Source organism: Salmo salar, chromosome ssa22 (assembly GCF_905237065.1).
Source record: "Salmo salar chromosome ssa22, Ssal_v3.1, whole genome shotgun sequence".
In the NCBI taxonomy this organism is placed as follows: Eukaryota; Metazoa; Chordata; class Actinopteri; order Salmoniformes; family Salmonidae; genus Salmo; species Salmo salar.
The window spans coordinates 25,822,348-25,848,909 of NC_059463.1; the positions used below are offsets into that span (position 1 = coordinate 25,822,348).

The following is a 26,562-nucleotide window of genomic DNA, read 5'->3' on the forward strand; positions in this document are numbered from 1 at the left end:
CCAGGATGAACCCTTGGCTCTCATTGTAGCCTATAATGAGGACCCCAAATGTTTCATGGTCATGTGCTCAGGAAAAACTTCAGGTTCCAGAAATGACTACTACCAAGCAAAAAAGTGATAGACCACAACCTATCAGACTAAGAAAGAGGAAGTGGGACCCTGAGGGTGGGGCTAAGAGGAAGCAGTGTCACACATGGTTAAACATTATTATTTTTTATTTTTTTTAAACACCCACCCAATCTCTTTTCATCACCCTGGTCGATCAGTCTGTCAGTTTAACCCTGGTGTTTTTGTTTTCAAAGCATAGATTAGGAGAACATGGCAGTTACTGGCTGAATGTGTTATGGCACAAGAGGAAATCTATTTTTTCTACTTTTATATTTATTTTTTAACCCCTTTTTCTCCCCAATTTCATGGTATCCAATTGGTAGTTACAATCTTGTCTCATCGCTGCAACTCCCGTACAGACTCTGGAGAGGCGAAGGTCGAGAGCTGTGCGTCCTCCGAACCGCACTGCTACTTGACACAATGCCCACTTGACCCGGAAGCCAGGCGCACCAATGTGTCAGAGGAAACACCGTACACCTGGCGACCGTGTCAGCGTGCTGTGGCGGGCCGGGCGCAGTGGAGTCGCTGGTGCACGATGGGACAAGGACATCCCTGCCAGCCAAACCCTCCCTAACCTGGACGACGCTGGGCCAATTGTGCGCCGCCCCATGAGTCTCCCGACCACGGCCGGCTGCAACAGAGCCTGCGATGCAGTGCCTTAGACCACTGTGCCACTCGGGAGGCCAAGAGGAAATATTTTTACACAATTGTTCAATTTGACACTACTCATGACTTCAGAAGCAAATCATTGAAGGTCAACATCCTTTCCCATATCGTGACTCCACATCACAGACCTCACATGTGCTACTGAAGAGTCAGCCATGTATGCATTCTACTGAAACACCTATCAGGCAGCACAGAGCACCCACTGAAGGGTTCAAATAAGGGCATTTCCATGTAAAAGGACCCATGAGCACCAACATGAAGTTTATAGGAGCATGTCAAATTGGGTGTCAAATGAAAGCTAAGAGTCTTTTTTTTTTTATGAAAGCATTTATATGTAACAAGTGCTGAATTTGATGTTGTATAATTACACAAAATCTGCATTGTTCCCATGCCTGATATTAGTGTACATTCCTTATGTTGTAAGTGCCCCTTTAAATGACACACTTCCTTCTTCTGCATTCCCCCTCAAACATCCCCTGCCCCCCTTAACTCTTCACTTTCTAATGTGAATTTGAGGTAGGTTACTGAAAAATTGTCCCATGAAAATCATAATCAATTCTATGGTTAAACACAGATATTGAGTTTATATTGTCACTGACATTGTGATATTATAGTCTTCTACCAGTATATTGGTGATATTATAGTCTTCTACCAGTATATTGGTGATATTATAGTCTTCTACCAGTATATTGGTGATATTATAGTCTTCTACCAGTATATTGGTGATATTATAGTCTTTTACCAGTATATTGGTGATATTATAGTCTTTTACCAGTATATTGGTGATATTATAGTCTTCTACCAGTATATTGTGATGTTTATGCATTTCATGCATTTATTACCTATTTATCTGTTGATTTGTGAACGCTGTACATGCTAGCTCATTACTGTACTTTTCACTGGCTAGCATAGCTTTTCATGTCCCCTGTTAATTTGTACTTTACAGAGGAGTTGGTGCATAAGGGCAGCATAACATTCAATTTATGGATGTTGTTGTTTTCTTTAACAGACAACACCAACCCTGATCCTTTGGTCATATGTAAGCCGATCAAAACAAAAGAGGCAATCTAAACTGGTCATATATATATACATATACATTTTTCAAACCATTTTCCATCCTTACAATTAGGAATAAACAAAGGCTTTCACTTCTGGTCAGATGGAAAACAGATCTGCGAGAACATCTACCAAAAAAAGGTCTTCAGGTATTAGAAATACATCACAGCATAATAATGTTGAAGACCCCTGCCAACTAATAAACACTTACAGAAGGTAAACAATTTCTCAAACTGTAAGTTTACGAAATATTGCCTTGTGCTTTGTAATTCCTTTACGAAAAACCCACATACTGTACCATTAAGATACTTTCTAAATTTCTCTCCCTCATGCTGAACGATTAATGAAAGTTTACAGAAGTAACAAGTAGTGGTAGACCGACCAATTAGTGTTTTTACTGATAATTATTCATAAACTTCAAAACAAACTTGAAGGGATTAAAACGTATAAATCTGTTACAAAAATCTGTAATAGAATTACTGCAATTACTGGAAATTATAGTAGTCAAACTGCAGTTGGTTCCCCTGCTACTGTCCTCCTTTCAACTGGCATACTGTTATGTTCAGTACTACTGTTCTCCTTTCAACTGGCATACTGTTATGTTCAGTACTACTGTTCTCCTTTCAACTGGCATACTGTTATGTTCAGTACTACTGTCCTCCTTTCAACTGGCATACTGTTATGTTCAGTACTACTGTTCTCCTTTCCACTGGCATACTGTTATGTTCAGTACTACTGTTCTCCTTTCCACTGGTATACTGTTATGTTCAGTACTACTGTTCTCCTTTCAACTGGCATACTGTTATGTTCAGTACTACTGTCCTCCTTTCCACTGGCATACTGTTATGTTCAGCTCATAGGGTCTCCTGCTACTGTCCTCCTTTCCACTGGCATACTGTTATGTTCAGTACTACTGTCCTCCTTTCCACTGGCATACTGTTATGTTCAGTACTACTGTCCTCCTTTCCACTGGCATTCTGTTATGTTCAGTACTACTGTCCTCCTTTCCACTGACATACTGTTATGTTCAGTACTACTGTCCTCCTTTCAACTGACATACTGTTATGTTCAGTACTACTGTTCTCCTTTCAACTGGCATACTGTTATGTTCAGTACTACTGTCCTCCTTTCAACTGGCATACTGTTATGTTCAGTACTAGTGTCCTCCTTTCAACTGGCATACTGTTATGTTCAGTACTACTGTCCTCCTTTCAACTGGCATACTGTTATGTTCAGTACTACTGTCCTCCCTTCTACTAACATACTGTTATGTTCAGTACTACTGTCCTCCTTTCCACTGGCATTCTGTTATGTTCAGTACTACTGTTCTCCTTTCCACTGGCATACTGTTATGTTCAGTACTACTGTTCTCCTTTCAACTGGCATACTGTTATGTTCAGTACTACTGTTCTCCTTTCAACTGGCATACTGTTATGTTCAGTACTACTGTTCTCCTTTCCACTGGCATACTGTTATGTTCAGTACTACTGTTCTCCTTTCCACTGGCATACTGTTATGTTCAGTACTACTGTTCTCCTTTCAACTGGCATACTGTTATGTTCAGTACTACTGTTCTCCTTTCCACTGGTATACTGTTATGTTCAGTACTACTGTCCTCCTTTCCACTGGCATTCTGTTATGTTCAGTACTACTGTTCTCCTTTCCACTGACATACTGTTATGTTCAGTACTACTGTCCTCCTTTCCACTGACATACTGTTATGTTCAGCTCATAGTGTCTCCTGTTACTGTCCTCCCTTCCACTGTCATACTGTTATGTTCAGCTCATAGTGTCTCCTGCTACTGTCCTCCTTTCCACTGACATACTGTTATGTTCAGCTCATAAACAGTTTTCTTTCTCCTTCTGTGGTCAAAGCAAGACTGAAAACAGTCTGGACGACCCCGCTCTCTAGTAAAATGTCACCTCTCCAGTGTCTTACTGACACCTACTCGCTTTCCATTTACTGTAACCAGCATCCTCACCCACTGAGCACCGGAAAACCATGGACGTTGAAAAGTAGTTGACATTGTCAGTCCACCCTGGCCAGACCAAATCTGAACCAAATAGACATCTATGTGAAATCAAATGTTATTGGTCACATAAACATGGTTAGCAGATAACGCAAGTGTAGCGAAATGCTTATGCATTATGTTTCACAAGTTTGGACAGTAAAGTAGAGAACAGTAAAGAAAAGTACAGCACAGTAAAGAGAAGTAGAGTCTATTCTGAACATATCTACTTTACTGAACCATACTGTGCTGTATTGTGACATCCAAACTTGTGAAACAGACTTCTACGATTGGCTCAGATTTGGTCTGTTCTGGACCAACCAAAGTGGTAATAGCCAGTGTGTAGAATAATACCCAAATATGCAAAAGAAGGATAATGCATATTTCTACCTTTGTGTACCTATTCAGGATACATCACCAAGAAGAAAATATTAAAATCCATAATTGTGCATTTCTGTATAGTACAGATCAGGGACCCATGATGCAATACCGTTAGCGTAACTCAGGGATCAGGGACCCATGATGCAATACCATTAGCGTAACACAGGGATCCATGAAGCAATACCATTAGCGTTATTCAGGGATCAGGGACCCATGATGCAATACCGTTAGCGTAATACGGGGATCAGGGACCCATGATGCAATACCATTAGCGTAACTCAGGGATCAGGGACCCATGATGCAATACCATTAGCGTAACACAGGGATCCATGAAGCAATACCATTAGCGTTATTCAGGGCTCAGGGACCCATGATGCAATACCGTTAGCGTAATACGGGGATCAGGGACCCATGATGCAATACCATTAGCGTAACTCAGGGATCAGGGACCCATGATGCAATACCATTAGCGTAACACAGGGATCCATGAAGCAATACCATTAGCGTAATTCAGGGATCAGGGACCCATGATGCAATACCGTTAGCGTAATACGGGGATCAGGGACCCATGATGCAATACCGTTAGCGTAATTCAGGGATCAGGGACCCATGATGCAATACCATTAGCGTAACTCAGGGACCCATGATGCAATACCGTTAGCGTAATACGGGGATCAGGGACCCATGATGCAATACCGTTAGCGTAATTCAGGGATCAGGGACCCATGATGCAATACCGTTAGCGTAATTCAGGGATCAGGGACCCATGATGCAATACCATTAGCGTAACTCAGGGACCCATGATGCAATACCGTTAGCGTAATACGGGGATCAGGGACCCATGATGCAATACCGTTAGCGTAATTCAGGGATCAGGGACCCATGATGCAATACCGTTAGCGTAATACGGGGAACAGGGGCCCATGATGCAATACCGTTAGCGTAACTCAGGGATCCATGATGCAATACCATTAGCGTAACTCAGGGATCAGGGACCCATGATGCAATACCGTTAGCGTAATACGGGGGATCAGGGACCCATGATGCAATACCGTTAGCGTAATACGGGGATCAGGGACCCATGATGCAATACCATTAGCGTAACTCAGGGATCAGGGACCCATGATGCAATACCATTAGCGTAACTCAGGGATCAGGGACCCATGATGCAATACCGTTAGCGTAACTCCGTTACTGGATGTAAATCCACTTCACCTACTGTAGTTCAATAACCAAAAAATAATCATTTCAAACTCAGTGTGTCATGTCATAGCTGATACCCCATTCTTTCTGCAGACATCTTTTGAATCTTAAAAATCAGAGCAGATACTGTATTTAACAGCTTTTTTGGAAACCGTGGTCACATAAAAAAAATTAAAAAAGATTTTACCTTAATTCTGTTAGCAAATTTGCATCAGCACAATTCTTCCAGTAAATGTGTTTTGTGCCATTTTCTGTGTAAATTGTTCAAAGTAGTCCTTGTGTATAGAGTTGCAATGTTTGTTAAACTTTGAAATAAAAAAAAATGTTTATATCCACTTTAAAGTGAAACTGAGTCAAAGCGTAAGTCCGTTACTGTGGAATTGCCCATACCAGACTTCTAGGAACCAGGGCAGGGCGTGTAGACACACACAACCTGCTGCTTTCTCATCTGATTACAGGCACCACTGACCCCATCTTTAGATGCCTGTGTTTACCTGTAGTAAATTAACCCTGTCACCACCACTTCCATGTACACTAGTCCAAGTAGCCTGAAAATACAGAACCACACACACACACACACACACACACACACACACACACACACTTCTAAGGAAATGGAAGCTGTTAACAGTAAACATGCACTACTGATACTTCTCGTAATAGGCTATGTTGAATTGCTGAGAAATCTAACCGTGCATCAGTTAACATCGTCCATTCTAGTTTATCAAACAATGTCCCCAATAGCCTATAACCTACTGTGAACTTAATCTTCCAAGGGTAGTTGGTGTACTGCAGCTGCATTTTGTTTTGAGAGAGAGAGAGCGAGAGAGAGAGCGAGAGAGCGAGAGAGCGAGAGAGCGAGAGAGAAAGAGAGAAAGAGAGAAAGAGAAAGAGAAACCAGATCAGGTTGCACATTAACAGAAAAAAGGCCCAAACTACAGAAACTGACTAAGTAGAGCACTGGCACCAACTACACAGACTGTAGGGACACGCACACAAACAACTGCCTGGTCCCTATGTAAGCAGGTCAGTGGCTGTGTGGACGGATTTAATTCAATGGCTTTATAACTAAATCATATTAAGGATGTACGATCAGACTGTAATTCAATATCTTAATTATAATATTACAAAGAAAGGGCTAGCAATAATAATGTCTCCTCTCATATTTGTCATTAGCAATATAGATATAGATTTTCCTAATTCATGACCTATGGCACAGAAAGTCAGGCACTCCACTGACACACACAAGCTAGCTTTGCGTCTCGTCAAGAGAATGGAATTAACCTTGACGTGGTTCAACTCGTAATGGAACAAAACCACTCAGTCTACTGTTGCTAACGTTACTTAGCTACCTGCCAGCTTCACGATTTTTACTTTTTAATTACCGTTCTATATTTAAGTTTTTTTTCCCACTCTCAACTTTTTCACCCTGGACGCTGGACATGGTTCTATAGGACCTCCACCAGCCGAAGCTAAGTAGAAACATTAACATTAAACCTTCTAATTGCATTCGCTGTACTCATAAGATTTTATTTTTTATTTAACCTCTCTGGGCTAGGCGGGACGAATTCGTCCCACCTACGTAACAGCCACTTTAAGCCTGTGGCGCGATTTTCAAAACCTTAAAAATCCTATTACTTCAATTTCTCAAACATATGACTATTTTACAGCTATTTAAAGACAAGACTCTCGTTAATCTAACCACACTGTCCGATTTCAAAAAGGCTTTACAACGAAAGCAAAACATTAGATTATGTCAGCAGAGTACCAAGCCAGAAATAATCAGACACCCATTTTTCAAGCCAGCATATAATGTCACCAAAACCCAGAAGACAGCTAAATGCAGCACTCACCTTTGATGATCTTCATCAGATGACAACCCTAGGACATTATGTTATACAATACATGCATGTTTTGTTCAATCAAGTTCATATTTATATCAAAAACCAGCTTTTTACATTAGCATGTGACGTTCAAAACTAGCATACCCCCGCAAACTTCCGGGAATTCGCTAACATTTTACTAAATTACTCACGATAAACGTTCACAAAAAGCATAACAATTATTTTAAGAATTATAGATACAGACCTCCTCTATGCACTCGATATGTCCGATTTTAAAATAGCTTTTTGGTGAAAGCACATTTTGCAATATTCTAAGTACATAGCCCAGGCATCACGGGCTGGCTATTTAGACACCCGGCAAGTTTAGCACTCACCATAATCATATTTACTATTATAAAAGTTTGATTACCTTTTGTTGTCTTCGTCAGAATGCACTCCCAGGACTGCTACTTCAATAACAAATGTTGGTTTGGTCAAAAATAATCCATCGTTATATCCGAATAGCAGCGTTTTGTTCGTGCGTTCCAGACACTATCCGAAATGGTAAAGAAGTGTTGCGCGCATGGCGCAATTCGTGACAATAAAATTCTAAATATTCCATTACCGTACTTCGAAGCATGTCAACCGCTGTTTAAAATCAATTTTTACGCCATTTTTCTCGTAGAAAAGCGATAATATTCCGACAGGGAATCTCGTTTTCGGCAAACAGAGGAAAAAAATCACAAAGGCGGGGGCGGTCGGGTCACGCGCATAAGCCCAGAGTCCCTTGATCGGCCACTTGAGAAAGGCGATAATGTGTTTCAGCCTGGGGCTGGGATGACGACATTCTGTTTTTTCCCGGGCTCTGAGAGCCTATGGAAGACGTGGGAAGTGTCACGTTAGAGCAGAGATCCTTAGTAAAAGATAGAGATGGAAAAGAAGTTCAAGAAATGGTCAGACAGGCCACTTCCTGTAAAGGAATCTCTCAGGTTTTGACCTGCCATTTGAGTTCTGTTATACTCACAGACACCATTCAAACAGTTTTAGAAACTTTAGGGTGTTTTCTATCCATATGTAATAAGTATATGCATATTCTAGTTACTGGGTAGGAGTGGTAACCAGATTAAATCGGGTATGTTTTTTATCCAGCCGTGTCAATACTGCCCCCTAGCCCTAACAGGCAAGTCTGTTAAGAACAAATTCTTATTTACAATGATGGCCTAGGAACAGTGCTTGTTCAGGTGCAGAACAACAGATTTTTACCTTGTCAGCTCAGGGATTTGATCTAGCACCCTTTCGGTTACTGGCCCAACACTAACCACTAGGCTACCTGCCGCCCCAGGAGAATGATCGCCTTATGGTGAGGATAGCCGTGCTGCAAGCCCAACGTCAGATGCAATCGTTAGACAAGGGTAATTTAAGTGTAGGAAAGGATGAAACAGCATCTGTGCCACCAATAAGTACAGATAGTAGTATAAATCCTCTCGCACAGTCCCCGCAGCCGGACAACTTTCTCATGGCTTCTGGAAGGAAATGCTGTAGGAATGCTCAACCGGTGTTCGCTCATTCAGCCGACAAACTTTAAACCGGTTTTCCCCATTAAGCAACGGGTCGGAGTCAGAGGCCAGGCCTTCTCTGGTCTCTCCTCTCCTCCCTCCCGTTACGGGGTCTGAGACGCCAAAGCCTCCCACCATTAGCTCTGACAAGTTGAATACCCTAGTCATTGGCGATTCCATTACCCGCAGTATTAGACTTAAAAAGAATCATCCAGCGATCATACACTGTTTACCGGGGGCAGGACTACCGACGTTAAGGCTAATCTGAAGATGGTACTGGCTAAGGCTAAAACTGGCGAGTGTAGAGAGTATAGGGATATTGTTATCCACGTCGGTACCAAAGATGTTAGGATGAAACAGTCAGAGGTCACCAAGTGCAACATACTGTAGCTTCAGCGTGTAAATCAGCTAGAAAGATGTGTCGACATCAAGTAATTGTCTCTGGCCCATTCCCAGTTAGGGGGAGTGATGAGCTCTACAGCAGTCTCTCACAACTCAATCGTTCGTTGTAAACTGTTTTCTGCCCCTCCCAAAATATATTATTTATAGATAATTGGCCCTCTTTTTGGTACTCACCCACAAACAGGACCAAGCCTGGCCTGCTGGGGAGTGATGACTCCATCCTAGCTCTTATCTATGAACATAGAGCCTTGTCTAACTCCACAATGAGATAACCAGCCTGCCAGCTCTGTGGAGTCTGCCACTACACAGTCAGTGTAGTCAGCTCAGCTATCCCCATTGAGACCGTGTCTGTGCCTCGATCAAGGTTGAGCAAAACTAAACATGCCGGTGTTCGCTTTAGCAATCTCACTGGAATAAAGACATTCCTGTCATTATTGAAAGAGATTGTGATTTCTCAAAATGGGGCGACTTAATGTTAGAACCCTCACTTCCAAGGCAGTTCTAGTCAATGAACTAATCATAATCTTGATGTGACTGGCCTGACTGAAACATGGCTTAAGCCTGATCAATTTACTCTGTTAAATGAGGCCTCTCCTCCTGGTTACACTAGGTGACCATATCCCCCTCGCATCCTGCAAAAACGCTGGTGTTGCTAACATTTACGATAGCAAATTTGAATTTACAAAAAAAATACAAATATGACTGCATTTGTCTCTTGAGCTTCTAGTCATGAAATCTATGCAGCCTACTCAATCACTTTTTTAGCTACTGTTTACAGGTCTCCTGGGCCACATACAGCGTTCCTCACTGAGTTCCCTGAAATCCTACTGGACCTTGTAGTCATGGCAGATAATATTCTAATTTTTGTTGACTTTAATATTCACATGGAAAAGTCCTCAGACCCACTCGGAGCCATCATCGACTCAGTGGGTTTTGTCCAACATGTCTCCGGACCTACTCACTGTCATACTCTGAACCTAGTTTTGTCCCATGGAATAAATATTGTGGATCTAAAATGTTTTTCCTCATAATCATACACTATCCAACCACCATTTTATTACGTTTGTAATCGCAACAAACAATCTGCTCAGACCCAAACCAAGGATCATGAAAATGCTATAAATTCTCAGACAACCCAAAGATTCCAAGATACCCTTCCAGACTCCCTCCACCTACCCAAGAACAGACATCAGAGTACAAAAATCAAAATACCCGAGCCCTGAAGCAAACTTCCAGAACACTTGAATGGAAATGGCGCTACACCAAACTGGAAGTCTTCCGATTAGCTTGCAAAGACCGTACCGTGCAGTATCGAAGAGCACTCACTGCTGCTCGATCATACTATTTTTCCAACATAATTGAAGAGAATAAGAACAATCCAAAATGTATTTTTGATACTGTCGCAAAGCTAACTAAAAAGCAGCTTTCAACAAGAGGATGGCTTTCACTTCAGCAGTGATAAATTAATGAACTTCTTTGACGAAAAGATCATGATCATTAGAAAGAAAATTACGGACTCCACTTTAAATCCGCGTATTTCTCCAAACCTCAGTTGTCCTGAGTCTGCACAACACTGCCAGGACCTAGGGAGACACTCAAGTGTTTTAGTACTATATCTCTCTACTAACATCAAGGCGGTGACCCGATCCTGTAGGTTCATGCTCTACAACATTCGCAGAGTACGACCTTGCCTCACACAGGAAGCGGCGCAGGTCCTAATCGAGGCACTTGTCATCTCCCGTCTGGATTACTGCAACTCGCTGTTGGCTGGGCTCCCTGCCTGTGCCATTAAACCCCTACAACTCATCCAGAACGCCGCAGCCCGTCTGGTGTTCAACCTTCCCAAGTTCTCTCACGTCACCCCGCTCCTCCGCTCTCTCCACTGGCTTCCTGTTGAAGCTCGCATCCGCTACAAGACCATGGTGCTTGCCTACGGAGCTGTGAGGGGAACGGCACCTCCGTACCTTCAGGTACTGATCAGGCCCTACACCCAAACAAGGGCACTGCGTTCATCCACCTCTGGCCTGCTCGCCTCCCTACCTCTGAGGAAGCACAGTTCCCGCTCAGCCCAGTCAAAACTGTTCGCTGCTCTGGCACCCCAATGGTGGAACAAGCTCCCTCACGACGCCAGGACAGCGGAGTCAATCACCACCTTCCGGAGACACCTGAAACCCCACCTCTTTAAGGAATACCTAGGATAGGATAAAGTAATCCTTCTAACCCCCCCCTAAAAGATTTAGATGCACTATTGTAAAGTGGTTGTTCCACTGGATATCATAAGGTGAATCCACCAATTTGTAAGTCGCTCTGGATAAGAGCGTCTGCTAAATGACTTAAATGTAAATGTTGACACAATGATGAAAATAATCATGGCCTCTAAACCGTCAAGGTGCATACTGGACCCCATTCCAACTAAACTACTGAAAGAGCTGCTTCCTGTGCTTGGCCCTCCTTTGTTAAACATAAATGGCTCCCTATCCACCGGATGTGTACAAAACTCACAACAACAAAAAATGTCAGTAATAAAGCCTCTTGAAAAAGCCAAACCATGAACCAGATTTTTTTGTGATTTTTTTTTACATTTAAAAAAAAAAAATTGTTTGCATAGTCAACTTACACACAGCTCTGACACACACACTTATCCCAGCCATGCCACCAGGGGTCTTTTCATAGTCCCCAAATCCAGAACAAATTCAAGAAAACGATACAGTATTATATAGAGCCCTTATTGCATGGAACTTCCACCACATATTGCTAAAATAAAAAGCAAACCTGGTTTCAAAAACAGATAAAGCTTCACCTCGCAGCACAACGCCTCTCCCCTATTTGACCTAGATAGTTTTTGTGTATGCATTAATATGTAGGCTGTGTGCCTTTTTAAAAATGTATGTAGTTCTGTCCTTGAGCTGTTCTTGTCTAAATGTTATTTATTTATTTTTATTTCACCTTTATTTAACAAGGTAGGCTAGATGAGAACAAGTTCTCATTTGCAACTGCGACCTGGCCAAGATAAAGCAAAGCAGTTCGACACAAACAGAGTTACACATGGAATAAACAAACATACAATCAATAATACAGTAGACAAATCAATATACAGCATGTGCAAATGAGGTAAGGCAATAAATAGGCCATGGTGGCAAAGTAATTACAATATAGCAATTAAACACTGGAATGGTAGGATGTGCAGAAGATGAATGTGCAAGTTGAGATACTGGGGTGCAAAAGAGCTAAATAAATAAATAAAATACAGTATGGGGATGAGGTAGATTGGAAGGCCTATTTACAGATGAGCTATGTACATGTGCAGTGATCTGTGAGCTGCTCTGACAGCTGGTGCTTAAAGCTAGTGAGGGAGGTAAGAGTCTCCAGCTTCAGAGATTTTTGCAGTTCGTTCCAGTCATTGGCAGCAGAGAACTGGAAGGAGAGGCGGCCAAAGGAAGAATTGGCTTTGGGGGTGACCAGTGAGATATACCTGCTGGAGTGCGTGCTACGGGTAGGTGCTGCTATGGTGACCAGTGAGCTGAGAACGTGAGGCTTTACCTAGCAGAGACTTGTAGATGATCTGGAGCCAGTGGGTTTGGCGACGAGTATGAAGCGAGGGCCAGCCAACGAGTTCATACAGGTTGCAGTGGTGGGTAGTATATGGGGCTTTGGTGACAAAACGGATGGCACTGTCATAGACTACATCCAATTGACTGAGTAGAGTGTTGGAGGCTATTTTGTAAATGACATCGCCAAAGTCGAGGATCGGTAGGATAGTCAGTTTTACGAGGGTGTTTGGCAGCATGAGTGAAGGATGCTTTGTTGCGAAATAAGAAGCCGATTCTAGATTTCATTTTGGATTGGAGATGTTTAATGTGAGTCTGGAAGGAGAGTTTACAGTCTAACCAGACACCTAGATATTTGTAGTTGTCCACATATTCTAAGTCAGAACCGTCCAGAGTAGTGATGCTGGACGGGCAGACAGGTGCGGGCAGCGATCGGTTGAAGAGCATGCATTTAGTTTTACTTGCATTTAAGAGCAGTTGGAAGCCACAGAAGGAGAGTTGTATGGCATTGAAGCTCATCTGGAGGTTAGTTAACACAGTGTCCAAAGAAGGGCCAGAGGTATACAGAACGGTGACGTCTGCGTAGAGGTGGATCAAAGAATCACCAGCAGCGAGAGCGACATCATTGATGTATACAGAGAAGAGTCGGCCCGAGAATTGAACCGTGACACCCTCATAGAGACTGCCAGAGGTCCGGACAATAGGTCCTCCGATTTGACATACTGAACTCTATCGGAGACGTAGTTGGTGAACCAAGCGAGGCAATCATTTGAGAAACCAAGGCTGTTGAGTCTGCCAATAAGAACGTTGTGATTGACGAAAGCCTTAGCCAGGTTGATGAATATGGCTGCACAGTAATGTCTCTTATCGATAGCGGTTATGATATCGTTTAGGACCTTGAGCGTGGCTGAGGCGAAGGGCTGCTGGCAAACGCACGAAAGTGCTGTTTTGAATGAATGCTTACGAGCCTGCTGCTGCCTACCATCGCTCAGTCAGACTGCTCTATCAAATCATAGACTTAATTATAACATAATAACACACAGAAACACGAGCCTTAGGTCATTAATATGGTCGAATCCAGAAACTATCATCTCAAAAACAAAACGTTATTCCTGTTACATTGCACAACCTTCAATGTTATGTCATAATTACGTAAAATTCTGGCAAATTAGTTCGCAACGAGCCAGGCAGCCCAAACTGTTGCATATACACTGACTCTGCGTGCAATGAACGCAAGAGAAGTGACACAATTTCACCTGGTTAATATTGCCTGCTAACCTGGATTTCTTTTAGCTAAATATGCAGGTTTAAAAATATATACTTCTGTGTATTGATTTTAAGAAAGGCATTGATGTTTATGGTTAGGTACAGTCGTGCAGCGATTGTGCTTTTTTCGCAAATGCGCTTTTGTTAAATCATCCCCCGTTTGGCGAAGTCGGCTCTCTTTGTTAGGAAGAAATAGTGTTCACAGTTCGCAACGAGCCAGGCGGCCCAAACTGCTGCATATACCCTGACTCTGTTTGCAAGAGAAGTGACGCACTTTCCCTAGTTAAAAGAAAGTAATGTTAGCAGGCAATATTAACTAAATATGCAGGTTTAAAAATATATACTTGTGTATTGATTTTAAGAAAGGCATTGATGGTTATGGTTGGAGCAACGTGTACCTAAGCGATTATATGCAACGCAGGAGAGGCTAGATAAACTAGTAATATTGATTGTTTTTTTATAAGATAAGTTTAATGCTACCTAGCAGCTTACCTTAGCTTCTTACTGCATTCGCGTAACCTCGTGGAGTGTAATGTAAAGCAGGTGGTTAGAGCGTTGGACTAGTTAACAGTAAGGTTGCAAGATTGAATCCCTGAGCTGACAAGGTAAAAATCTGTGGTTCTGCCCCTGAACAAGGCAGTTAACTCACCGTTCCTAGGCCTTCATTGAAAATAAGAATGTGTTCTTAACTGACTTGCCTAGTTAAATAAAGATTTTTTAAAAATAAAAAATAAATAAAAATGTAAAAATAAAATTTTTTAAATAAAATCGGCCTAATCGGCGTCCAAAAATACCGATTTCCGATTGTTATGAAAACTTGAAATCGGCCCTAATTAAATCGCCCATTCCGATTAATCGGTCGACCCCTATTTAACACGTGTAAAAAAGTATTAGTAGCGGGCGCGTCAGTGGTTGTTATCCTCAAAGCGGGCAAATGGGTTTAGCTTATCTGGAAGCAAGACGTCAGTGTCCATGACGTGGCTGGTTTTCTTTTTGAAGTCCGTAATTGCCTGTAGACCCTGCCAGACCCTACATCTCGTGTCCGGGCCATTAAATTGCGTCTCCACTTTGTCCCTATACCGACATTGCTTGTTTGATTGCCTTGCGGAGGGAATAACTACACTGTTTATATTCAGCCATATTCCCCGACCTCTTTCCATGGTTGAATGCGGTGGTTCGCGCTTTCAGTTTTGCACAAATGCCACCTTCTATCCACAGTTTCTGGTTGGGGTAGGTTTTTATAGTTACAGTGGGTACAACATCTTAAATGCACTTCCTAATAAACTCACTCACCGAGTCAGCATATAAATGGATGTTATTGTCTGAGGCTTCCCAAGAACATCTTCCAGTCCACGTGATCAAAACAATCTTGGAAGCGTGGATTCCGATTGATCAGACCAGCGTTGAATGGTTCTAGTCACGGGTACATCCTGTTCGAGTTTCTGCCTATAGGACGGTATGAGCAAGATGGAGTCATGGTCGGATTTGCCGAAGGGAGGGCAGGGGAGGGCCTTGTATGCATCGCGGAAGTTAGAGTAGCAGTGGTTCAGTGTTTTGCTGGACCGCAGCAAGTAACTCATGCAAGCATTAAAATGAGATTTAAAAAATATTAAAAAACACCTTATGGAACAGCGGGGACTGTGAAACAACAAACGTAGGCACAGACACATGCATGCACACATGGATTTTGTACTGTATATATGTGGTAGTGGTGGAGTAGGGGCCAAATATTTTAAGGTTTTTAAAATTGTATAAACTGCATTAATTTTGCTGGGCCACAGGAAGAGCAGCTGCTGCTGCTTGGATTCTCTGGTCTGATGAAAGCAAGATTGAACTCTTTGGCCTGAATGCCAAGCATCATGTCTGGAGGAAACCTTGCACCAACCCTACAATGAAGTATGGTGGTGGCATGCTGTGGTGATGATTTTCAGCGGCAGGGACTGGAAGTATTCAGGATCGACAGAAAGATGAACGAAGCCAAGTAGAGGTCCGTGATGAAAACCTGCTCCAGAGCACTCAGGACCTCAGTCTGGGGCAAAGGTTCACCTTCCAACAGGACAACGACCCTAAGCACACAGCCAAGACAACGCAGGAGTGGCTTCAGGACAAGTCTCTGAATGTCCTTGAGTGGCCCAGCCCGAACCCGATCGAACAAGAGGATGTGCAGAGAAAAGTGGGAGAAGCTCACCAAATACAGGTGTGCCAAGCTTGTAGCGTCATACCCAAGAAGATTCAAGGCTGTAATCGCAACCAAAGGTGTGTGAAAGTGCTGAGTAATGGGTCTGAATCCTTGTTTAAAATGTGATTTAATTTATTTCTTCATACATTTTTTTTAATTCTCATTGTGGGGGTAATGTGTAGATTGTTGAGGGAAGAAAACTAATTTAATCCATTTTAGAATAAGGCTGTAACGTACTAAAATGTTTAAAAAGTCAAGGGGTCTGAATACTTTCTGAATGCACTGTAGCTGTGAATGACCTGGGCCTGGTTCCCAGATAGTGATGGAACTAGGCTTATGAGTGTTTTAACGATGCATCTTTCCTAAAACGGCTGAAGATGTAACATAAGTTTCCCAAAACACCACGCAGAGAGAACGGTCACTCAGTGAGTCGTTGGAGCATGCGTCGATACTGACTGGATCGAAAAAAAGGGAGTGCTGCTCTTGGATCAGCTTTCCACATCCAAATATTACCTTAACATTTACATTAGTTCACAATACTGATGACGGATCAGCTCCTACACGACGCATCAACAGCTAGGGAGATATTACCACCTACATCTGCAAATATTGAGGTGGCTTATTCTAATGCTTACCCAATAAAACACACACAAAAAGAATCATTGCGCAGTCTAGGCTACACATCTTGAAATATATAGAGACAAACTTTAGACTGAAGTCTGTAGCAAAATAGAACTTGTTTGAATACTAAATGTATTTCAATATGATTGACATAGCCTACAGTTTATATTTTAATGAAGTCATCTCACTTTTTATATGTCACTTGTTTGTATCAATTGTAGTCAACCTTGTTCTGAAGTTAGCAGCAGTCACAAAGATGGATAAACCATGTGATTCCATGTTTAGCAGATATCTGTGTAGACTATAAAGCGACCACTTAGATGTTCTATGAGTGACCTGAGGCAAAGCGGTAAAAGCTGGTCATTTAAGTGCACCGTCAATAACGATGGTTTTGGGAACCAGCTCTGAGATTTAACGATGCTCCTACGAAGGTTCTAACAACGAATTTAGCCTTTAAAATGCAATATATGTAACTAGCTTTCTGCCGTGTGCGTTAAGTCAAAGTCCTTTGGTTGAGTTCTGTACAGCTGCCACCTTTTGATTTCCTTGTGTTTTTTTCTCCTCTCCATTCTGGGCAGTCTACTCCTCCCCAATCTTTTCCCAGAGCCGTAGCGACTACAATCCACACAGCATGTAAACATGCTGCTCCAGAGCCAGTACTGTTCTTCCTTCAGACACGAATACATTAAAACCTTGTTCATTTACACCATGATCACATTAACTTGTAAACGTCAAAACTCACCAGAAATGACATTCGGTAGCTCCTACCTATGTATAAATTTATGAGCTAGATTACCGGTCTTTGCAATTCATTTATTTTCATGTGCAATCGTTAGCATATTTAGCTAGCAGCCTCCATGGAAATTCACTGTTACTTCTGCTAATTTTGTTAGCATTGTGGCAATCGACACCCAATGGTCTTTTTTGCATTTCTCTGGCGCCCCCTTATGTAATAAGCCGGTAATATCGTAAATCTGAGGATGAGAGAACGATGGTTTGACGATACCACAACCTGTATAGAAGTACGGGGGGTGGGGGGTTGCAGACAGACATCCCACCATGTAAAAAAAACAAAAAAAACAACGGCCCATCCATCCACACTCCTCAAATAGTGCTTACCTGTTTTGCTACAGACAGTGTGATTCTATTCTACTGTATGTTCTCCATATCACAATTCACTAAACAGGCCAGAAGACTAGTATTTCTGCTGTTGACATGTAGAAATACATATTTGATATACAAATACATAATTTACTGTAGTTGAAGTCAGAACGATTTAACTGCTACAAAAAAAAGCTTATTTTTCTTTACAAACAAAATCTGTATGCTTGGAACTTTAGTTGTCGAACTCCTGCTGATATTGAGCATTGCCCATATGAAGGTCATGAATACATGTGAGTAGGTTGCTTTGAGGGCATACACTGATAGGCTATTTCTCAGAAATGTCTAATAGGGCGATTCCGTGTAAAAGTCAACCTGAGCATGCACAAATCAAGTTAGTCATTTACAAATGAAACCATGTTCATAATTATCCTTGAGCGAGAGAACAACAATATAAAAAAGGCAATTTCAAAGATTGTCCTTTTCCTCTGTGAATGGAGTAGTACACAGCGTTGTACCAGATCTTCAGTTTCTTGGCAATTTCTCGCATGGAATAGCCTTCATTTCTCAGAATAAGAATAGACTGACGAGTTTCAGGTCTTTGTTTCTGGCCATTTTGAGCCTGTAATCGAACCCAAATGCTGATGCTCCAGATACTCACCTAGTCAGTCTAAAGAAGGACAGTTTTATTGCTTCTTTAAAATCAGCACAACAGTTTTCAGCTGTGCTAACATAATTGCAAAAGGGTTTTCTAACTATCAATTAGCCTTTTAAAGTTATAAATATGGATTAGCTAACAAAGTGCCACTGGAACACAGGAGTGATGGTTGTTGATAATGGACCTCTGTACGCCTATGTAGATATTCCATTAAAAAGCTGCCATTTCAAGCTACAATAGTCATTTACAACATTAACAATGTCCACACTGTATTTCTGATCAATTTGATGCATTTTAAGGGACAAAAAATGTGAGATTTTCTCAAAAACAAGGAAATGCCTAAGTGACCCCAAACTGTTGAACGGTAGTAATTTATATATATATATATATATAGATAGTTGAAGACGGAAGTTTACATACACTTAGATTGGAGTCATTAAAACTCGTTTTTCAACCACTCCACAAATTTCTTGTTAGGACATTTTTGGTTAGGTTAGTCAGTTAGGACATTACTTTGCGCATGACAAGTAATTTTTCCATCAATTGTTTACAGACAGATTATTTCACTGTATCACAATTCCAGTGGGTCAGAAGTTTACATACACTAAGTTGACTGTGCCTTTAAACAGCTTGAAAAATTCCAGAAAATGATATCATGGCTTTAGAAGCTTCCGATAGGCGAATTGACATCATTTGAGTCAATTGGAGGTGTACCTGTGGATGTATTTCAAGGCCTACCTTCAAACTCAGTGCCTCTTTGCTTAACATCATGGGAAAATCAAAGGAAATCAGCCAAGACCTCAGAAAAAAACATTTGTTGACCTCCACAAGTCTGGTTCATCCTTGGGAGCAATTTCCAAACACCTGAAGGTACCACGTTCATCTGTACAAACAATAGTATGCAAGTATAAACACTATGGGACCACACAGCCGTCATACCGCTCAGGAAGGAGACGCGTTCTGTCTCCTAGAGATGAACGAACTTTGGTGCGAGAAGTGCAAATCAATCCCAGAACAACAGCAAAGGACCTTGTGAAGATGCTGGAGGAAACAGGTACAAAAGTATCTATAATCACAGTAAAACGAGTCCTATATCAACATAACCTGACAGGCCGCTCAGCAAGGAAGAAGCCACTGCTCCAAAACCGCCATAAAAAATCCAAACTACAGTTTGCAACTGCACATGGGGACAAAGATCGTACTTTTTGGAGAAATGTCCTCTGGTCTGATGAAACAAAAATAGAACTGTTTGGCCATAATGACCATCGTTATTTTTGGAGGAAAAGGTGGAGGCTTGCAAGCCGAAAAAAACCATCCCAACCGTAAAGAACAGGGGTGGCAACATCATGTTGTGGGGGTGCTTTGCTGCAGGAGGGACAGGTGCACTTCACAAAATAGATGGCATCAAGAGGATGGAAAATGATGTGGATATATTGAAGCAACATCAAGACATCAGTCAGGAAGTTAAAGCTTGGTCGCAAATGGGTCTTCCAAATGGACAATGACCCCAAGTGTACTTCCAAAGTTGTGGCAAAATGGCTTCAGGACAACAAAGTCAAGGTATTGGAGTGGCCATCACAAAGCCCTGACCTCAATCTTATAGAACATTTGTGGGCAGAACTGAAAAAGTGTGTGCGAGCAAGGAGGCCTACAAACCTGACTCAGTTACACCAGCTCTGTCAGGAGTAATGGGCCAAAATTCACCCAACTTATTGTGGGAAGCTTGTGGGAAGGCTACCTGAAACATTTGACCCAAGTTTAAATAGTTTAAGGCAATGCTACCAAATACTAATTGAGTGTATGTAAACTTCTGACCCACTGGGAATGTGATGAAAGAAATAAAAGCTGAAATAAATGATTATCTCTACTATTATTCTGACATTTCACATCCTTAAAAATAAAGTGGTGATCCTAACTGACCCAAGACAGGGAATTTTTACTAGGATTAAATGTCAGGAATTGTGAAAATGTATTTGGCTAAGGTGTATGTTAACCTCTGACTTCAACTGTATATGTTAGGGTGTGGTGCCTGGTCTTGTACACCACATGTAATTATGCAATCCTAAAGTACCTATTCCTTCTTCTGCCATTTTAAAAACAATCCAAATTACAAAATGTGATTTTGACCAAGAAATCTTTACAATTTTAATGTATATTTCAGACTCTTAACATCCATAACGAAGGGTGACACATCCATCACAGTGTTTTTCCTCACTAAAATCAAAATAATGGAAATGACAATCTTTTTAACATTTTAATTTCTGTGTTCAGCCATGCCTTCCTTCGGAATGGCAATCCATGTTTTGACCTTAATAATAAAAGTTCTGTGAATTTTTCTGTGTTCAGTCTCTCCCAAAAGTTAGTCCATTCAATGTTACATCTATAATTCTTAATTTGTCCAACGTGTCAATATTTTCAAGTCCGCATTTTGGGATATACACTCCCCCCAAGGGTTACTATAGACCAGGGATGGGCAACTTTGATGGGGGTGGGGGCCACAAAAAAACAGAACTCATAAGGGACCTCAGTGGCTTGTGGGTACACCGCCCACCATGTGAGCAAAACATTTTAGCGGTCCCCCTTGCATTTCCCACACATTTTGCCATGGGTCGGAGAGATGATTTTGCAATTGAACTCATTTCATGCAATACTACTCATTTTGCCATGGGGCGGAGAGAAAAATGTGCAGCTTTACACCTTGTGTATTCTATATCTCAACAGTAAGTTGATACCCAGACTGAGTTCCTTATGTATGTATGTTTTTTTATTACTGGTCAGCAGGCCTAGAAAAGGGGGGCCGCTAGTTGCCCATCCCCACCCATAAAAAGTTTAATTTATGTTGTTTGTCTATTCTATAAGACATTAAAGTTGTGATTTTGCATGCAAATGTAATGTACATAATGCTGGAATCGCCCACTAGTGAAAGTAGTTGAGTCAGGGTTGGAATGGGAGATTTCCTCTAAAATAGAAGTGTCAATGGTATGTAGTCAGGACTTAGTGAGATGGACAATAGACCAATTGACCAGGCCTAACCAAATTACATTTGAACCCTATTGTCTTAAATGGTGAGGGTCAGGCAACAGTACTCAGGTTCCCACTGTGTGTTATACCATATTAGAATATGTTATTAGCCTAGTGGTTAGAGTGTTGGACTTGTAACCGAAAGGTTGCAAGATCGAATCCCCGAGCTGACAAGGTAAAAATCTATCATTCTGCCCCTGAACAAGGCAGTTAACCCACTGTTCCTAGGCCGTCATTGAAAATAAGATTTTTTTCTTAACTGACTTGCCTAGTTAAGGTAAAATAAAATGTAAAAAAAATATGCTTAAGCAATAAGGCCCAAGAGGGTGTGTTATGTGGCCAATATACCACAGCTAAGGGCTATTCATATGCGCAAGGCGGATTGCCTGGATACAGCCCTTAGCCATGGTATATTGGCCATATACCACAAACCCACAAGGTGCCTTATTTCTATTATAAAACTGGTTACCCTCGTAATTAGAGCAGTAAAAAATAAATGCTTTATCATACCCGGTGTATAGAGTCGAACCACCCAGCTCATTATTATTATAATAATATACTGCATATTGGCCTAGTATGGACTACACCAGGGTTCCCCAACTTGCAGCCCGCAGGTGGTTTTATTTGGCTCCCCATGTTTTCTGAGCAAAAATAATGTGTTTTTTATTTTCATTGTTGGACAAACATTTTATTTTTTTAACACCAGGAAATCAGCTCCAACTGATGTTAAATGTAAGCAAGGTTTGAAATTGTGTTTTAGTCAAATAATGATATCCGTTTGGGCTTCTTGCGGTCAAACCCTGGACTACAGAGAGGTGAATGATGGAGTCTCTCTCTCTCTCTCTCACACTTTGTGAATGTTGGAAAAAGATCTTTGTTCCTTTCTAAACATAACAATGTGAATACAAAGAGGACTCGTACCACAAAATAGCTGAGTGAACTGGCAAAAGAGTTGAGTCCTCATTCAAAGGCAAGGGCAGTATGAATACAAAGAGTATAGAGTTCATTTGCTTTTTTTTTTACCCCAGAGTTGACTTTAAAGAGGACTGAGTTCAGCTTTTTTGAAAGAGGATTATATGTGAAAACACCCTAAAAAGAAGTTGGGGAACAAGCTATGAAGGAAAAATACAGGTACCGTCAAGTAGTGCATGGACTTGATAGTGCCATCTCGCTCCTGCAACCTGGATTCACTGGTAGACGTAACATAGTAAATGAAAATCTGGGACACTCAAACTACTATGTATGTATTAATTTGTGGTGCACATCACTCATTTTGTATATGGTACAAATTTGCAACACATTTAATGTGTTATGAATTCCAATTTGCTGTGGCTAACTTAGCTAGGTGGCTAATTCTAACGTTAGCTAGGCGGCTAACGTTAGCTAGGCGGCTAATGTTAGCTAGGCTAGGGGTTAAGGTGTTAGGGTTAGGTTTAGTTTAGGGTTAACCTCAATGGGATCGGTGTCCCTTCACCGGGACGGTTGATCTAACATGCGCTAATGTGATTAGCATGATGTTGTAAGTAACAAGAACATTTCCCTGGACATAGACATGTCTTATATGGGCAGAAAGCCTAAATTATTGTTTAACAATAGGATGGTACTGTCAGATCATCTAAAAACCATGCTAATGTTTGAGGAGAATGCACAACAACAACAAAAACGTATCACGGCAACTGGTTTGATACATTCACCTCTGAAGGTAAATAAGGTACTTACATTCAATAATCTGTTTTGTCATCCTGAGGCTCCCAGAGATAAAATGTAGCACAGTTTTGTTTGATAAAATCTATTTTTATATTCAAATGTAGGAACTGGGTTCTAAAGTTTTAACCCCAGCTGTTTCAATCCCATAGGGTGGCACACAATTGGCTTAGTGTCGTCCGGCATAGGGGAGGTAGGCTGTCATTGTAAAGAAAATGTGTTCTTAACTGACTTGCCTAGTTAAACAAAGGTTAAATAAAATAAAGACTTTTGAATTTCCCGGATTTACATTTACTATGTTACGATGTTACGTACAGTCTATGACACCAGGCTGTACTCTTGGCCATCCTACAAAGGTAAGAATAACATTTGAACAGATGACAGAGACATGAGGTTTGGACCATTGTTTTCTTAGAGGAGGAGTATTACTTTACCCATTAGTCAATATATGCGTGTTTGATTGGACACCCTACTATGGTTACGTCTAGTGAGACCAGCCAGCCTGCTCGCTCGGCTTTGTTTGGCCCCCAGCGCCCTGCTTTCCAGCAAAGTTATCGTTATATAAGAGGTGTATCGGGGTATCACAAACACGGTTTATACATAGCAGCGGCATAGCTCTGGATAGAGTGTCATCAATGATATGTCCACGGAAACCAGAGGTTGGTCATAAATGGCAAAGGCATCTGGGTAGGAAATTGCATTTGACAGTTCAGAGATTAACATAAAGGCACGAAATTGCACAAACATAGCATAAATATTTATCATAACATGTTTGTAGCTGTCAATGTTTTAGGAAAAGGATGGGCTGACTACCAACTCATATCCAACCAATACATTTACTTAACCTATACTGTTTATTAATGCAATTACCTAGCCTATATTGTTTATTATTAGGCAAAACATGAATTAACATTTTCAAGAGACACTTAATGGTAAAAACCCAAGCCTTTTTATACAGCAGGGCCCGTGAACGCTGGAGCTGAACGACCGTGAAATCGATTTCCAAAGTATAAACTATGGCGCATAATGCATGATCAGCTACTTGAATATAAAAAAATAACCTAATGAGTTTTCCAGAGTTGGCCCATGGCGATTTACGGTGCGCTGTGAGTTCGCACAAATTAATCGGTGGAATATTACTTACACGCTCTGAAGGTCAGATGATACGAAGTTGGGAGTGCAGGTTCTGGAAACTACGCGGGTCTTCCACCAGTGCGCTCCAATACGGTCAGTGGAACCGCTCGTATCCTCAAACACAAACTACGCTAAAAAGGCGTCTTTGTGTGTTATTATAATTTCAGAAAAATGCCTGATACACTCCACTGGCACTCCAGCTGCTAATTGTTTTAGTTCCGCTGGCTGTGATGTTGTCAGCGGGGCTTGGCGGGTCCCAGGTCACCTGTGTTCACTTGTGACAACTCCGGCAACCAATAGACGGGGTTGGAAGAGCGCACATGGAAATATGTGGGGGTGTAGTAAAAAATGTTTCGCAAACAAACATATATATAGAAACTGTTTATATTGATGGAATCCTAAACAAACTAATATTATTAGCAGTTGAATTAAATATACTACAATTTTATCAATATCCGAATTTCTGAAATAAATCATTATATCAAAACCATTAAATTGTACAACTTGTCCTGTTTTCTTTGTAACAAAGTTCTGTATGTCAATCCAAAGAATTCTACTATAAATACAGGTAAAAAAAACGAATGATAAATGGTCTCCTCCATTCCACAGAAATGACAATTATAGTCAATATTCAGCTTGAATCTTTCCATAGCGTGTTTCACAGGATAAACTCAATGCAACATTTTAAATGAAACGTCCTTTAATTTGTTACTAATACAATATTTGTAAGAAATTTTCCATGCTTTCCTTTTTGTATATCATCATAGATATTCGGCAAAAAAAATCTTGCTGAGGGAAATGTAGTATCACAAACAATATTCATAACCTGTTTATTACTACATTTATCTTTTGATGTTAATATTGCCAATGAATATATTTATGTAAATCTATGTTACTTAAATCAACCACAGAGGAATAAAAACAATATTTAAAAAAACATTGGTATCACATCAAAAACAATTGCATATTATTTCGGGGTTCGTGTAGTTCTATTGGACAAGGGTATTTTCGGGGGAAGTGACGTTATTATAGTTGAGTTGGATGTCAGCGCATGCATGGGGTGTTATCCTTAGGCTACTCTCAACATTTGCAAAACGTTATTTTTCTATTGGACAGATTTAGGTAGGAAATGAAAAAAAAAGCAGCAACGCCCCACACTGCAGCTGTAAGTAGTTTTTTTTTGCCTCATAGAATGGATAGTCTTTGTTTTAAAGATAAGTCAGAGGGCACATCCTTTTATTCCTAAAATGTCTGTTTTAATTTTATACAACCTGTTTGCTGAACCTGTCCAATAGAAACACTAGTTTACGTTGCAAACGTTTTGCAACTGTTTGGAGTAAGAATTATACCCCAGTACTTTATTTGGTTGAGCCAGGATTGGCTTTAATGGTCCCACATTCCCAACTGCTTGACAATTTTCCTTTTAAATGGACCATACATTGCTGCACACCTTCCTTGCCTTCACTCTCACTAGTGCATGTGTGTGTATTGCAATTAAAGCATAGTGTTGAAACTGAGTGTTTCACAGTAGTTTCAATCAGTGGCGTGTATTCATGGTGCCAAGAGAAGCCAGGCTTCTCCAAAATAATTACAAAAAAATATATATATATAAAATTACGTATATTTTGTCTCTGTGTTTCATTACTTGTCTTAAATTTGCAAGAGCCTGATTGTATCTCACAGGAGAAAGCATCCGAGTGAAACAGCGCCCCTCTGTCTCTTGACATGTAGGCCATCTATATGGAGCCAGATAGCTGCCAAAAGATTGAAAGTACGTATAGATTTTCTTACGATCCTAACAATACGTACGTTCAATGTTAGGATTGTAAGAAAATCCATCTGTGAAACAAGAAACGTAAAATGTAATCTGTGAACATACAAACACCATGTTACGATTATGAACTAACATTTTAGGCTTGAACAAATCTTGTGTTGCAATTCTGAAGTACAATAATTCCTTTCAGAGTTTGGAGATTCATCTCACCAACAAAAAAACCCCACACCAAACAGCCTGTGAGTAGTGCTACACGAACAAACATAACACAGTAAAAAAAAAGGAAGTCAGGTAAACCGGAAAGAGGTATCCTGCACGTTTTCAAGTTAAAAGTCTCCATTCTCTATTACTC

General features: G+C 41.0%; 1 protein-coding gene across 2 annotated transcripts in view; it reads right to left on the reverse strand.

Moving 5' to 3' along the window:
• tfeb (transcription factor EB) overlaps positions 1 to 24,719 on the reverse strand; it is a 136,523-nt gene extending 111,804 nt beyond the window's left edge. For both annotated transcript variants that reach the window (XM_014166987.2, XM_014166986.2), the window contains exon 1: positions 24,447 to 24,719. The gene's annotated coding sequence lies outside the window, so the exon portion shown is untranslated. The remainder of the gene's footprint in view (positions 1 to 24,446) is intronic.
• Positions 24,720 to 26,562: the final 1,843 nt, after the last annotated feature.